Source organism: Pelodiscus sinensis, chromosome 6, assembly GCF_049634645.1.
Source record: "Pelodiscus sinensis isolate JC-2024 chromosome 6, ASM4963464v1, whole genome shotgun sequence".
Lineage (NCBI taxonomy): Eukaryota > Metazoa > Chordata > Testudines > Trionychidae > Pelodiscus > Pelodiscus sinensis.
The window spans coordinates 101,805,016-101,821,483 of record NC_134716.1 but is presented as its reverse complement, the minus strand read 5'-3'; the positions used below and the strand labels follow the sequence as shown (position 1 = coordinate 101,821,483).

Here is a 16,468-nt window from a genome sequence, read left to right as displayed (position 1 = left end):
CCACGGCTGGCTACGGTGCCCGTGCCAGGTGCAAGCCTGCCAGCACCCAGCCAGCAGACCCTGCACCTGGCACGGCTCGAGCCACCCACCTGATGCCCCCCCAGCCCTCCCCCTCTTCCCGGGACCAGGCTGGCGGCTCCCGGGAGCTTGCCCAGGACCGCAAGAGGCGGGCACCCGCCTGGACTAGTGCGGACATCGTGGACCTCGTCTACGATCTCCGCACTAGGCACAGGAAAGTGGCCGTCTAGGGCAGGAGAGCTGCCAGCCTGGCCAACCAGGAACAGGTGTGCATGAAAATCAAGGGGGTCCACCGAGACCCCCGACCCCTGAGCCCTGAGCTTACAATGGCCGTACTGGGTCAGACGAAAGGTCCATCTAGCCCAGTAGCCTGTCTGCTGACAGCGGCCAACCCTAGGGACCCTGGAGGGGATGGACCGAAGACAGTGACCAAGCCATTTGTCTCGTGCCATCCCTCTCCAGCCTTCCACAAACTTTGGGCAGGGACACCACTCCTACCCCCTGGCTAAGACCACTCCATGGACCCAACCTCCATGACTTGATCACACATCCCTTTAAACTCTGTTCTAGTTCTAGCCTTCACAGCCTCCTGCAGCAAGGAGTTCCACAGGTTGACTCTTTGCTTTGTGAAGAAGAACTTTCTGTTACTAGTTTGAAGTCTGCTACCCATTCATTTCATTTGGTGTCCTCTAGTCCTTCTTTATGGGAACTAATGAAGAACTTTTCTGTATGCACCCTCTCCACCCAACTCCTGCTTTTAGAGACCTCTATTCTGTCCCCTCTCCGTCTCCTCTTGTCTAAGCTGAAAAGTCCCAGTCTCTTTAGCCTCTCTTCATATGGGACCTGTTCCCAACCCCTGATCATTGTAGTTGCCTTCCCCTCTCCCACCCTCTCTCTTCCCCTCTCCCACCTCCTTTTCCCAGTCTCCCCTAGTTTTGTTCAATAAAGACAGATTCCATTTTTTGAACACAATTGTCCTTTATTTTGTACATCAAGAAAAGGGGTTAGGGATGGGTAAGTGGAAGGAGATGAGGGAGGAATGGGGTACGAGCCCCCGATGGGGAGGACTGGGCTGGCTCTGCGGGCTTCTGGGGGTGGAAGCTCTCCTGCAGCCCCCCAACTGCCTCCTCTCCCCAGATGGCAGCCTGCGGCAAGTGCAGCCGGGCTGATGGCCGAGTGGTGTGATGTGCCCGGTGTGGGTACTCCGGGCAATCCAAGCCAGGACTGCTTTGCAAGCGGGGCACCCCTGAGAACTGTCTGTCCGGGGTGGGGGTCAGGACCCTTTAAGAACTGCCCTCGGCTAGCCTGAGACAGCATCTCCACGCTCTAAGTCCTCCTCTGATGCCCTGCCGGCACTGCTTCCAGCCATCCTTAAGCCCGGTTCAGGGTCCACTTAATGTGGACATGCTAGTTCAAATTAGCAAAATGCTAATTCGAACTACTTTTTAGTTCTAGACGCGTTAGTTCGAATTAGCTTAGTTCGAATTAACTAATTCGAACTAAGTTAGTTCGAATTAGCACTGTAGTGTAGACGTACCCTGCTTGACTTCACTCACCGCTGCCAGTGAGTGGGAGAAGGCAGACCCCTGCTGCCAATGCATGCTGCATCACTCAGGGGGAAAGGTAAGAGATGAGGCAGGGGTGGAGCAAGGATGAGGCTGGGGTGGAACAAGATGGAGGTGGTGAAGCAAGGGCAGAGAGGAGTGGTGCAAGGGTAGAGAGAGGGTGGAGCAAAGGCAGGGAGGGGCTGAGCAGAGACTGAGAGAGCTGGGGCTTGCACGGGAGGGGAGGACCATATAGCTGGTGGCATCTCCACCCCCTTTCACCAGTCACCTCTGCCATATCCCATAAGACAGGGACACTCAGCTCTGCATGCTGCCCCGTTTGCAGGCACCTCCCCTACAGCTCCCCTTAGAAGTTGCAGAGCTGATAGTTGGGGCAGAGGCAGCATACAGAGCTCCTGGCTGCCTCTTCTTCCAGGAGGTGCACAGAGCCACCATGCATGTGGAGCGATCAAGGCAAGCACCTAACCCAACTCCCCAGCTGGAGCACTGGATTAAAAGGTCTAATGGGCTGGATGTTCTGGCATTGTGCCCCCACCCTTACTGTCTATGGGCATGGGTTGTGCATGCTGATATATGTAACTTATACCTAATTCCTACCCAAAACACCATGCATATTAGACCAGCAGACTCACACTCAGTTACTGACATGTACCCTACATTGGCTCACACATCACCTCTGAATTTGTCCTGCTAAGTCCAAAGGAGACAGGTTGAAAGTTATTCTTAGTCTCAACTTTGAATTGGTCCCAGCAATGGAGTGAGTACTGAACAGGGTCTCAAGAGACCTGGGCTCTATTCCTAGCTGTGCCATTGCCCTGCTGAATGATCTTGCATTAGTCACTTCATCTCCTGGTACCTCCATTTCCCATCTGTAAAATGAAGATAATTATTTGTAAACCCAGTGAGATCTACTAATGGAAAGTGCTGTGAAAGAATAGCTGTTTCTAAGTGCCCACAAAATCTCATGGTACTATATATGGGTATGTCTCCACTGCATCCCTAGTTCGAACTAGGGATGCAAATGGAGACAATCGAACTAGTTAATGAAGCGGGGATTTAAATATCCCGCGCTCCATTAACATGATCTCGCTGGCGCGCTAGTTCGAATCACAGCTGATTCGAACCAGGAAGTGCGCGCCGGGACGCGTTAGTTCAGACTAAAGCCCTTAGTCCGAACTAATGTTACTCCTCATTTTTTGAATCCCTAGTTCGAACTAGGGATGCAGTGTAGACATACCCTATGTGTCCAAGGTGCCACAGGACTACTCATTGTTTTTAAAGTTACAGACTAACATGGCTACCCCTCTGAGAAAATAACCTGTAACCTGGCAGACTCTCCTCCCTCACCTAAAACTGGCATTCCTATCATTATAGCGCTGGGCCAAATGATCCCATTGCATTTTGTTCTGAGCACCGCAGAGCTGTTTTTGCAAAACCTGTGTTGGTAGAGGCCCTGTAGGTGGGAACAGGCCCCCTCAAGACAGAAGATTCAAAACCTTAAGGCTATGTCTAGACTGGGATGATTTTCCGGAAATTCTTTTAACAGAAAAGTTTTCCGTTAAAAGCATTTTCGGAAAAGAGCATCTAGATTGGCACAGATGCTTTTCTGCAAAAGCACTTTTTGTGGAAAAGAGTCTGTGCCAATCTAGACGCACTTTTCCACAAAAAAGCCCCGATCGCGAAAATGGCGATCGGGGCTTTTTTGCAGAAAACAAATCTGAGCTGTCTACACTGGCCCTTTTGTGCAAAAGTTTTGCGCAAAAGGGACTTTTGCCCGAACGGGAGCAGCATAGTATTTCCGTAAAAAGCACTGATTTCTTACAATAGGAAGTCAGTGCTTTTGCGGAAATTCAAGCGGCCAGTGTAGACAGCTGGCAAGTTTTTCCAGAAAAGCGGCTGATTTTCCGGAAAAACTGGCCAGTCTAGACACAGCCTAAAAGAACTGTTGCACCCTCAATGTGCTGTGCACAGATATTAACACTCCTGATACCTAGCAGAGCGCCTCATGCCCCATCTGCTAGCTAGAACTTCATGGAATTTCCCACAGGCCCACATTAACCTCATCCTTTGCTGAAACACCCATCACTCTTCCCTCCTTGGGCAAAGGAATGAGAAGAGTTGATATTTGGGGAAAGTCCTCTGTGGCACTGCTACTCACCTGCACGGGGTTACATCTCCAGAGTATCTCAAATGCCTTTTCTCCCCTTGCTTGTGGGTCTCAGGTTTCTACTCCAAGTAACAAGTGCTGCCTACTCCCCAGGCTGCTCACTCCTCATCCTACCTCTACACACCCCTCCCCTCCCCCTCCCCCATGCATCCCTTTTCACATCTACCTTTGATCAAACACTTTCTTGGTTTGCATGTATAATGGGAAGATACTGAATGACTGCAGGGGAGGAAGCAAATCAAATGGGCCCATAAAGGACCTAGGACATTCCTGCACCAACTTTGTGAGACTGGTGCGTAGCTCAAATCCTGTGAAGAGCTGAGCTTCTACTGTAGGACATCAGTGGGGGATAAGGACACTCAGCAGGAATGGGTCATTGGGTGGAGACCACTTACTTAGCTTGCTAGGAACCCTGTAGAGGGCCTGAAAGGCATCATGACACTGGCCAAGAAGAATGCCTAAAACGAGGGAGGAGTCCAGAGACAAGTGTGGCAATAGGCAGCAGAATATAAGCCAGGGAATACTAATATGACAATGTACACTAACAAGATACATTATATAGGGCTCAATCATACAGGGAAGTAAATAGGAGTTGAGAGTACTCACTGCCTTGCAGCATTGGGCCCTCAGGCATTGCTTTCATTGAATATGTTCAATATATTCAAGTAGTTATTCAAGGCTGGTCTTATGGGTGGACAACATGCACTACCTCCCAGGGCACTGTGGTCGAGAGGATTAAAAGGTGAGAGTCCTGGGCTGGGGGGCAAGGTAAGCACCAGGGACAGTGCTCCCTGATTCTGCTTGGTGTCTCCTGTACTCACTCCAGATTGCCTGGGGCAGCCCACCCAACAGGATAGCCCTTCACCTGCCCCCAAATGCCTGTGGTGCAGGAGAGGACAGGACATATTTGGGCCTAGTGGTGAGCACAGCTGGAGGCGTACAGCACTGCCTGGAGCTGGGCAGTGATCAGGAATGGAGGCAACAGGGCTTCCTGGGCAGATTCCTGGCAGCTCAGGGAAACAGTATTCAGGCCAGGTATGTGCTGTGCTACTGGGATTCAGTTTGTTTCTCACAGTGCTACCACTCCCTCGTGCTTCTCACAGTTGCCAGCTGGGCATTCTTACTGCTTGTGCCATAGCTTGCGGTGCTACTGTGAGCACCCTTAGCATATGAGCTTCCCTTGCCATTTGTGGTGGCCTCTGCTGAAGATGAACAGTCCCTCCTGTAACTTGAAAGCTTCTCCAGTAAATTCAAGGTGTATGACCAAACTGTAGACCAAAGCTCAGAAAAAGGGAACCACAATACAAATTTGTCCAGGGTGCCACTTTTACTCAGGCCAGCCCTGTAGTTATTTATTCAAGTCAACAAATGGAAAATGGATGCAACACATTTGCTCTAGAGTGCATCAGGCTCACATCTGTATAACACGATGTAATTTATAATATATACTACATGCCTATAAGTCATATTTACAGCATACACCATATTCAATAGTCTCAACATGAATTTTATTTATACAGGTACTTAGTAACTACAGTAAACTTCCGATAATCCGGCACCTGAGGCAAGTTCTCAGCAATAGTACGATGGGGGAGGGACCAAAAGAAACAAGATGAAAAGTGCAAAATGGGACAGAGAGATACACCTTGATGAGTGTAGTGCTCTTATTTTAAATCTCTGCTTTTCTTCACCCACTGCTACTTCTCTCACATTATGCTGGGGCAGAAAGTGTGTGGCCATGTCTACACTAGGAAATTATTTTGAAATTACTAAATTTGGCTTATGAACTCCCAATTTAACAGATTCAAACTTGCATGTCCTCATTGCAGGGAAGCATTGAAATTAGTCCAAGGCAGGCTCCATTAACGTGAACACGCTGCTTTGGACTTAGAGCCTCAGGAAGTACTCTGGAGAGCTGCGGAAGGCGTCCCAGAGGTCAATAAATTCAAATTAGTGGCACTGGAATGTCCATACTAACATTATTTTGGCCTTACAAGTTTGGAAGTAGTATTATTCCCCCTGAAAAGCAGGAATACGGAGTTAAATTCCACAGACCCTTATTTCAAAATAACAGGCTTGTTAGTGTGGACGCACTGCTTACTAATTCGAACTTGGGGGGTTATTTCGAACTAAGGGCCTAGTGTAGACCAGGCCTATGTGACTGACTTGGGATGTAATTGTAGACTGTGTGGAAGTAGTAAGGCTACATGAGGGTTTTGAATGAAGAGGTACAGGACCTGGTGATTTGAGTCTGGGAGGCTACACCACACATTAAAGAAGGCAACGGGCATCCGTGGAGGACACAGCGTGTGTAGCAAGGTTGGTATTACAGGCAGTGCTGAGATGATGGGGGAGGGACCAAAAGAAACAAGATGAAAGGTGCAAAATGGGACAGAGAGATGCAGGCCCTTAAATGATGCATTTGAATTTGGTGCAATAGGTAGTGAAGTGCCAAGGGAAGCAACATGATCAAAAACAAAGACTAATGGGACAGAAATTAACTTTGCAGCAGAATCTTGGATCCCATAATTTTGAGCCTGAGGGGCAGGGAACAAAATTGCCAGCAGTTTAGAAGCAACAAGAGCTTGAAATGGTGAGGGGAGAGATGTCATTTATGACCATTCTGAACTTGAACTAGTTACAGACTATCCAGGATGTTACATCAGAAAAACAGCCAGACAACTGGGAGGAGAAGGTAGGTCACATGAGGAGCAATCAATTTGTGACAAGCAGTACAAAGATGGCAGTGAATCTATGCAAGCAGAGGAGAGTAAGGTGTAGGGAAGAGAAGGGTACCAAGGACAGGACCCAAGCTAAGCAAGAGGAGTAGGAGGAATCACATAAGAAAAAGTTGTTAAAACAGTCCTTGGAGAGTGAAAAGGATGACTATGAAAGCCAAGCCAGAAGAGGGTGTCAGAAATCAGAAGTATTGAAGAATACAGAGAGATCAGGGAGGAAGCAGAGTAGAGCGCATAAGATGTGGTGAGGAATGGACATCATTCCTAATGCATCTACTTTTGCCATTATCTGGCCACGACAATTCCCAAAGATCAATGTCTTTTTAAGATCCATATGAAAGGTGATAAAGTATAGGTGTAGCTGACATCTTGCTCACTGCTTGCTCCAGAAATTTAAATGTTTGAAAAACTATTTTAAGATGTAATTGCATAATATTGAGCAGTCACTGTATGTGAATGTCTAACCCACATTTGTCTATTACAAAGAACACAATGCAGCATTCACAGATTACTCCATCATGGGTGTTGTTTCAGCACACTATTGCTTCACCGCAATTTTATTTTTCCTTTTGATGTTCCTTTCCCACTCCCCCCCCACAATGAAGCTTTGCATTTCTTCCACAATTTTTGATGTTGTTCCTCTTCATCCATTTCTTAATGGTTTTATTATGTGAGCTTATACATAACTTCTTGTTCTCTACATGAAGGCTGGCAGAAGAAAAATAAATTAAGTTGTCTATTGCAAAAAAATAATAATTTTTTAAAAGTAACTTATAAAAGGTAACACATATTTCAAAGCAACAAAACAACTTTGGTCTTAGGCATTGGGAGAGCAGCTTGTGATCATTGTGTTATCTTACTCCCAAACAGAACTAGTTAAATAGCTGAATTTTTCTGTTGGCTTGTTTGCTGTCTGTTCTACACTAAGGCTGTGTCTACACTGGGCCACTTATTCCGGAAAATCAGCCGCTTTTCCGGAATAAGCTGCGAGCTGTCTACACTGGCCCTTGAATTTCCAGAAAAGCAATGATGCTCTACTGTACAAAATCAGCCGCTATTCCGGAAAAACTATCCTGCTCCCGCTCGGGCATAAGTCCTTATTCCGGAACACTGTTCCGGAAAAGGGCCAGTGTAGACAGCCCAGTAGTCTTTTCCAGAAAAGCGGCTGATTTTCCGGAATAAGTGGCCCAGTGTAGACACAGCCTTAGTGTAGAACAGACAGCAAACAAGCCAACAGAAAAAAATCTCGAAAATGGCGATCGGGGCTCTTTTCCGGAAAAGCGCATCTACATTGGCCACGGACACTTTTCTGGAAAAAGGGCTTTTCCGGAAAAGCAGCCTGCCAATGTAGATACTCCTTTTCCGGAAAAACTGAAAACGGAACAGTATTCCATTTTAAGCATTTCCGGAAATTCATGCCAGTGTAGACACAACCATTATGTTTGGTTTGTTTGAATGAAACTCAGACATATTTGGCTAATAGAAGAAGTTCATTTTGGGGTCAAATGAAACACTCCTATAATGCTGAAATATTTTGTCTTGACTTTTTTAAATGATTGTGTTTCAGGAGAAAGAGACAGTGGTGATGCTACCCTCCCTTCTAGCCCAGTGGTTAGGGTACTCCTCTGGGCTGTGAGAGGCTGAGGTTCAAATGTCTGTTCTAACATAGCTATTTGAATTCAGGCCTGCCCCATCCCAAGTGATTAACCTAACTACCAGCCTACAGAACTCTTCTCACTCTCTCTGGTCCAATGACCATTAAAGTATTTTATCACAAGAATAACACCTTCAATGGAGTGATAGGAAGACATCCACACTAGGATACCCTGTATCCAGAGGTGAACTTATGCACAAACTAAATAAGCTACAGCATAGGGCCTTAGTTTATAAGGGGCCTCTAAATCAAAAATATTACTAGTTTTAGTTGCATTTTCACCTATGTAATGGCATATATGTAAATACTAGGGGGTGGTGCCCCCTGCTCGTTATGCTTTCCAACCCCTCTCTCTCTGGAGGGGTAGGTGTCTGACTGGAGGCAGGGTGCAAGAGCAGGGGAAGGTGCAAAAGCATGTTGGGGGTAGGTGTCTGGCCAGTTGGAGGGTGCAAGAGCAGGCTGAGGGTGCGGAGTCTCAGTGGAAGGGATGTAAGAGAGGACTGGGGGTGCAGGGTCCCTATGGAGGGGGTCTGAGTGTGCAGGGTCTTGTTATAGGAGGTGTGTAAGAGAGGTGGAGGTGTGAGGTCTCGGCAGGATGGTGCATGAGGGGGTTGGTGGTGTGGGGTCTGGGCCAAGGAACTGTGTCAGGGGGTTGGGTTGTGGGAAGAGTGGGGAAAGGTGCATGGCAGGAGACCTCATGGCTCCCCTGCCCCCGGGTTAGGAGAAGAGGGAGGCCTCATGGCTCCTGTCCTGCCTGCAGCACCAGGGAGGGGGAGGAGAAGGCCTTGTGGCTCCTATCGCCTGGGAAGGGGAAGGGAGGAGGCCACGTGGCTCATGGCTTCTGCCCCCCGCCCCCAAGAGCACCGGGGGGGAGGGGAAGCCACATGGCTTATGTTTCCAGACCCCCCCAGAGCAATGGGGAGGTGGAGACACAGAGGAGGCAGGGTGGTAGGAGGCAGGGCAGCTGAGGGCAGAGGGGTGGTAGGACACAGGCTGACGTGATGACATCACTCTGTCATCCCGCAGGATACTTTTTTGTAATATATAGAAAGAGATAAAACTTTATTATTCTATTTTCATTGTCCTTTCTGTTAGAATACTACCCATTTTTTAGTAATGCTTAACCTTGTCATAGTTTAGGGCCACAGCATGTCTTAATCTGGCCCTGCCTGTATCCCAGTGGGTAGGGCGCTCAGATGGGACAGGGAGACCCAAATTCAAAAACAAAAAGCTTACAAAGCCTAAGATGAATAGGTATGTTTCCATGACATTAAACTTAATTTAATGCTTGTATTTTAAGAATTACCTTGAGATATTACTAATCAAACGTGTTATTTTGGTAGTACATGACAGCAAAAAATGAAACTGAGTAGGAATGACTATAAAACGTAAGACTATTCTCATTTTCCATGTTGAGTGACATGCAAAAGCCACAAACATTAATGGTGAAATATAGATTAGATTTTTTTTAATTAATTCAGCTTTAACAATCAATGGTGTAATGCAGGGAGGAAAAGTTTTTAAAATATATGGAGTCTTTTTACCCACTATCACATCAATTCTATTATGCTCCCATAATCAATGGAATGATACTGGTATGAAATTGGAATAACTCACTAGAAAATCATGCCCAAACATTTTTAACTTTTGCCAATGTCCCTTTAATATATCTTTACACAGAACACCACTTACATCACAGCTGGTAAGTTGCACACGCCATCATCTTTCTGGACTTCAAAACGTTTAACTTTTCTTAGCAGTCTTCTGGGCACATGGGGCGCTATTTCTGTGCAACAGTTAAAGGAGACTGGAAAGAGAGTAGCTAAAAGAATCAAAAGGGGAAAAAATCTTTTTAACACTGAAATAAATGGGACATGGTGCTGCCCATCTTGTCAAAGATTGGTAAAAAATGGCGGCTGGTGAGATTAGTCAGGTGTTTCTTTTGCTTGGGTCTTCTCACTACCACGACCACTACTCCTGCTATCACAGAGGTGGGCATATACCGGCCAATCCCCAGCAGCATTGGGGCTGAGTTGATCGGGCGGCCCCAGCCAGAGAACCCCTGGTGGCAGAAGGGCCAGGCAGCAACAAGGAGGTCTTGGATGGGGAGCCCTGGGGAATCCCCAGTGGTAGCTGGACGGATGGCTTCTGAGCAGGGCTATTGGTGGCTCGTGGCCCCAGGAACCTCGAGGAACCCTGGTGGTAGCGTGTCCAACAGTAGGGTGGGAGCCCCAGCCTTGGGAGCCCAAGGCAGCCAGTAGGGGGAGCATTGACCTCCCCTAGTCCAGTAAACTACCTGCTTCAGGACTGCTCAGGTCCCAAGGGTGCCAAACAAGGGCGGTCCAATCTGTATTATGCAGCCCCTCTTTAAAATCCAATAAAACCCAACCTTTTATGAAAAGAACATTATTATGCACCAGTTATAGTTGTTAAGGGCAAAACACACTCACATAAAAGCAAGACAAGAACACGCTGTCAGAACTTTCATTGACACTTTTACAAGAAACTTCCACCTCCCATAGATAAACACACATTAAAAACAACACACATCTGATTTTTGTTACAATGCCAAACCTTGACTGTCCCTCTGCTGTTCACAAGAGCATTTTACTGATAATACATGAACTAGCACACATATATAAATGTATGTTGATGTTGCTGAGGTCAGAGTTAAGGTTTTTTCATTAGAATGTGATTTAGTTGGAGATAGAACAGGAATTTCCTATGGGTGTGTAGAATCTGGTAAAGTGTTCACTGAGTGCTTATTAAAATGCAATAAGAAAAGTACATTTTCTTGCTGTAATAGATGGGTAAGTGTATTTTGCCTTCAAGCTAGGAGAATTAAAGGTCTCAGTATACCATATACTTGTACTGAGCATGCTGTTACACAAAGTAGAGACTTACCAATGACAGTACAGGCAGTGCCCGAGTTACGCGGATCCGACTTATGTCGGATCCGTACTTACGAACGGGGCTTTTCTCGCCCTGGAGGACGTGGGCGGCGGGACCGCCCAGACGCGCCGAGGTCCCGCCGCCCGCGTCCTCCGGGGCAAGAAAAGCTGCTCCACGTCTCCCTGGTCTGCTGGGGGGGGCCCCAGCAGACCAGGGAGACGTGGAGCAAAGCTGCGGAGGACCCGGCCGGCAGGACCGCCCAGACGCGCCGCGGAGACCAGGGAGACCCCCCAGCAGACCAGGGAGACGTGGCACAAAGCTGATGAGGACCCGGGCGGTGGGACCGCTGCGCGTCTGGGTGGTCCCGCCGCCCACGTCCTCCGTGGCTTTGCTCTGCGTCTCCCTGGTCTGCTGGGAGGCCCCCCCCCCCCCCCCCCGCAGACCAAGGAGATGCGGAGCAAAGCCGCGGAGGACCTGGGCAGCGGCACCGCAGCGCGTCTCAGTCCCTCTGCCTGCGTCTCCATGGTCTTCTGGGGGGAGGGGGCGCAGCTAGTGCACCCCCCCCCCCCAGCAGACCAGGCTTTTCTAGCAGACGCCTGTGGTAGAGCAGCTGGGGCGCTGCCGGTTGGTCCCGCAGCGCCGCTCCTCGGCGCTACTGGACCAACCCGGCAGCACCCCAGCTGCTCTGCCCCAGGAGTCCTGATTCAGCCGCTGCTGGTCAGTTTCAGCAGCGGCTGACTTGGGGACACGTGGGGTAGAGCACCTGGGGTGCTGCCCGGTTGGTCCCCGTAGCGCTGAGGTGCGGCGCTGTGGAGACCTACCGGGCAGCGCCCCAGCTGCTCTGTCCCAGGCGTCCAGATTCAGCTGCTGTTGAAACTGATCAGCGGCTGATTCCAGGAAGCCCGGGGCAGAGAAACTCTGCCTCGGGCTTCCTGTAGTCAGTCGCTGGTCAGTTTCAGGAGCGGCTGAATCTGGACGCCAGTTCCGACTTAAGTACAAACCTACAGTCCCTATCTTGTACGTAACCCAGGGACTGCCTGTAGTTAACAAAAAGACACTGGAGGCTGCCCATTACAGATGGCTGAGGAAGGTACTGCACAGCTCATGCAACGACAAAATAACAAACATAAGGATAAGGGAGTTGTCTGGAACTATCAGTAGATCAAACAGCAAGATATTCCTAATCCCCCTAGTCTTGTGGTATCCATTTGGGAGTCTTAACACAGAATCAAAAATAAAGTTGGTGCTTTGTACACTATCTTCAGTAGAGATAAATACAATAAATAAAATCTGCTTCCCCGACAATTGTTGTTTTTTATTAAATGTTGTATGTTCCAAACTGTGATGAAGAGAATGAAACCACTGTCCTTGAAGCTGCAACAACTATTGTACATGACATCTTTGGACCAGATGGGTCTGTCTAAAGCCACTTAGCTGCTCCTATCTTCCCATCCTTCCTCAGTTCCCCCTCCCTCAGGATCCTGGCCCCAGGGATTGGACGTGTCTACACTGCAGCATTTTTCAAGAAAAACGGACATTTTCCCAGAAAAACAATGCTTTCATCCACCCTGCCATTGAGTTCTTGTGGATTGTGAAGGAAGGGGGATGGAGTGAGCAGGATGAGGCCTCAGAGAAGGGGCGGAGGGGGCAGAGCCTCAAAGAAGGGGCAGGAAGGAAGTAGGGCAAGGGTGTTTGGGTTTGAAGTAAATCTTACATTGCACTTAAATTGAAAAAGATCTTGTGGTTTAAAAGGTTGAAGACCACTGGTCTAAAGTAAGGTAATAATCATTAGAGCTTATGGCTTGGAGAGGGGTGTAGAAAGTTACCTCTCACTTTTACATAACATTTATTTTGTGCTGTTCAAAGATGTTATTTCCATCTTGGTTTGAAATAGAATCCCTAGATCACACTGGTGTCAAAGAAGCCTGAGGAGGAATGCTGATGGATTCTTCTAGATGTGGTGGAGAGGAGCATAGTGGTGCAGAAGCAATACTTCTACCCCCACTTGAAAGGATGCAACGTACACTCCCTTCCCATCTGTGCTGGGCTGCGAGGGTAAGGAGTAAGGCCAAGGCCGGGGCTGGTGCCAGTGGCTAACCTAAGACACCTGTGCCCCCTTTCCCTTTATGCACTCATGCAGGACCTGCCAGACTTATCCTTAAGTGTGATTTTAGGCTGTCTAGAGCAGAGGTGACAGGAAAGGTCACACACATACCCCAACACTGTGAGGAGAAGGGACAAGAGGCCAGCAGCCACAGGTCCAGAACCTCTCCTCTTCTGGCCACGCTGCTGCACCTTCCCAGGCAGCCTCCAGCCACACAGCCGTTTTTCCGACAAAACCTGAGTTACGTCCACACTGAAAGCGTATTCTTTTGCAAGTAAATTGAAAGAACAGAGGGCTTTTCCCGCAATTGGTAATCCTCATTCTACAAGGAAGAAGCTTTTTTGTGAAAGAACTCTTTTGCAAAAAGGCGTGTGTGGATGGGGAGGAGGGGTTTTTTGCACAAGAAGGCTGTGTCTAGACTGCAGGATTTTTTCGAAAAAAGTAGCCTTTTTTCGAAAAAACTTCACCTGCGTCTAGACTACAGCCGCATTCTTTCGAAATTAAATCGAAAGAACGCGACTTTTCTTTCGATGGTGGTACTCCTCATTTCATGAGGAAGAATACCTTTTTTCGAAAGTGCTCTTTCGAAAAAAGGTGTTCTTGAATGCAAACAGGGCTTTTTCGAAAGACAGCATCCAGACTGCCTGGGTGCTCTCTTTCGAAAAAGCGGCTCACTTTTTCGAAAGAAGAGGTTGCAGTCTAGATGCTCTCTTTCGAAAGAGGCTTGCAGTCTAGACGTAGGCGAAGAGGCCTCCAGGAAATAACACAGGTGTCCTGGTGGCCACTCTGTCCAAATTAATCAGGACTCTATAGTTCCTATCTCCTGGCCCCTCTTAAAGCTGCAGGTTCCCTAGAGAAGCCTTGTGGCAGGAAGTCCAACAGAGAGCAGCAGCCTGAGCACACTGCTCTCCCTGCCACAGCCATGTCCACCTCTGAAGCCCCCTGCAATCTGCCTGGCCCTCGTCAGGAGCAGCCCCAGGCATCTGAGGACCCATTGAGGGGGTCCAAGAGGCATGCCCCATCATGGTCTGGCCCGGAGATCCAGTCCCTCCTCGAACTGTGGGGCGAGGAGGAGACACTCCAGGATCCCTGGGCCAAGTGGCAGAATGCCGATATTTATGGCTGGATGGCCGCGTCCCTGGTGGAGCGTGGACACTCACCCCGACCATGGAGCAGGTCCAGAGTAAAGTGAAAGAGCTCTGCCAGGGCTATGTTCGGGCCACCGAGCGCAGCTCCCACTCAGGGGCAGGACCCCACACCTGCCCCTACTACAGGGAGCTGCACCAGATCCTGGGGGATGGGGAAAGGTCTTCCCCACCCATCCTGGTGGTTGAGACTCCTGTCATTGTCCAGCTGAGGTCGCCCCAGAGGAGGAGCAGGAGGGCCAGGGCCAGTCGGTCACGCTGGAGGCAGGCACTGTGACCCTCTCCCTCAAGCTGGTTCCCATAAGCCAAGAAGGCTCCCAGGCTTCCTCGGACACCTGGGAGGGATCTTCAGGTGAGTGGTCTTTGTCTCACACACAGAGTGTAGGAGGTGGGTACACACGGGGAGGGGAGCGAGTGTCGCGCGGGATGCTGTGGTCTGTGCACATGGAACCATGTGCTGCCTTACTATGAGGCACATGGACACAGCAGGCAGCCCTGGAGCATGCCTGGGATCCTGTACCCAGGCTTAGGGAAGGCTACACATGTCCTCCCATGGGGTGCAGGGAAGGGGCCGGCTGGAAGCAGACTAGCCACAATGGCACAGGCATGACCCCACACTGACAGAGGAGTGCAGCACACAGCACATGTGCATGCCTGCACATGTGAGGGCAGCACCTGCTCCTGCACACAGCACTGTGACCCGCACCTTTGTGGGGAGACCCCAGGGAGGAGGGCCAGGCTGCTCCTGGCTCCTCTGCTGCCCATGAGGGGATCCCACTGTGGCTGGATATTTCCCTTGGCTGCCTGTGCATGGGCCAGGGGCAGGGGAGGGAAGGGGTAGATGGGAATCATGGTCCTCTGGGCATATCGGGGCCCCTGGGAAACAGGGCCTGCTGTGCAGGCCACATATGGCCTTGCACCCGGGACATCCCCTTCTTCTGCTCTACAGACTGTTGGTTACTGCTCACAGAGGAGGGCACGGCCTCAGGGACAGCGTCTGCAAGGATGACTAACTGCCTATTCCTCTTGGCTATGTCTAGATTGCATCCCTTTTTCGTAAAAGGGATGCAAATTAGACGTATCACAATTGCTAATGAAACAGGGATTTAAATCTCCCCCGCTTCATTAGCATAAAAATGGCTGCCACTTTTTTCGGCATGGAGATTTGCCGGAAACAAGCGCCAGTCTAGACGCGGATCTTTTGGAAAATAAAGCCTTTTCCAAAAGATCCCTTATCCCTCTTAAAATAAGGGATCTTTCAGAAAAGGCTTTATTTTCCGAAAGATCCGCGTCTAGACTGGCGCTTTTTTCCAGCAAAGCTCCGTGCCGAAAAAAAGTGGCAGCCATTTTTATGCTAATGAAGCAGGGGAGATTTAAATCCCCGCTTCATTAGCAATTGCAATACGTCTAATTTGCATCCCTTTTACGAAAAAGGGATGCAATCTAGACGTAGCCCTTATGTTTTGTGTTCTTCACAACCAGACCAGCTGGGACGAAAGGCTGAGCCATTCCACCACAGCCACCCACCAGAGCCCAGGGGATCTGAAGGCACGCCAGGGTGCACAAGGACTGATGCAGCAGCACATCAGTGCTCTCCGTGACATCCACCATACCCTGGCGCACAAGTTCCGCACCAACCTGGAGTGATGGGAGCCTGCCTGGGACCAGCTGATGCAGCGGTGTGATAACATATGTGTTGTCATGTCCCCCTGACAGAACACGCGCCTGATGCTGCTGCTCCTGGCTTCAACCCTCCTGCCCCCCATGCTATGCCCATTCCCCCTCCGTCCCCCCCCTGCCATGCCTCTGCTCCCTCACCTAGCAATGCCCATGCCTCCCCACTGCAGCCCCCCCCCCATTTGCCCCTTTGTGGTCCCCATACCTGAGGTGGCACATCGAGCCACCTCCCTCCCAGTTCTGATCCCTCCTCCCCATGCCCACCTTTTCTGAATCTGTCATTAACAGGGCTCGCCAAGCGACGGCGAGCCTCGCTCACCAACCGCATGCTACCACACACTGCATGCGCAGACCGCGCTACGCATGCACTCACTGCGCTGTGTGGCCACACCGGGCTTAAATCTACTCACCGGGTGAGTAGATTACGTTAATTGTCGAGCCCTGGTCATTAATACAGACTGCTTTTTTTGGAAAACCAAACAGGTGTGTTTATTTAGCAGTCAGGGAA

General features: G+C 49.5%; 1 long non-coding RNA gene across 2 annotated transcripts in view; it reads left to right on the top strand.

Moving 5' to 3' along the window:
- LOC112544107 (uncharacterized) overlaps window positions 1-16,468 on the top strand; it is a 21,262-nt gene extending 4,794 nt beyond the window's left edge. The window contains exons 3-5 of one of the 2 annotated variants that reach the window (XR_012904929.1): window positions 12,929-13,089; window positions 14,492-14,635; window positions 15,766-16,468. This is a non-coding gene — a long non-coding RNA (uncharacterized LOC112544107). The remainder of the gene's footprint in view (window positions 1-12,928; window positions 13,090-14,491; window positions 14,636-15,765) is intronic. The other variant, XR_012904930.1, reaches the window with a different exon arrangement.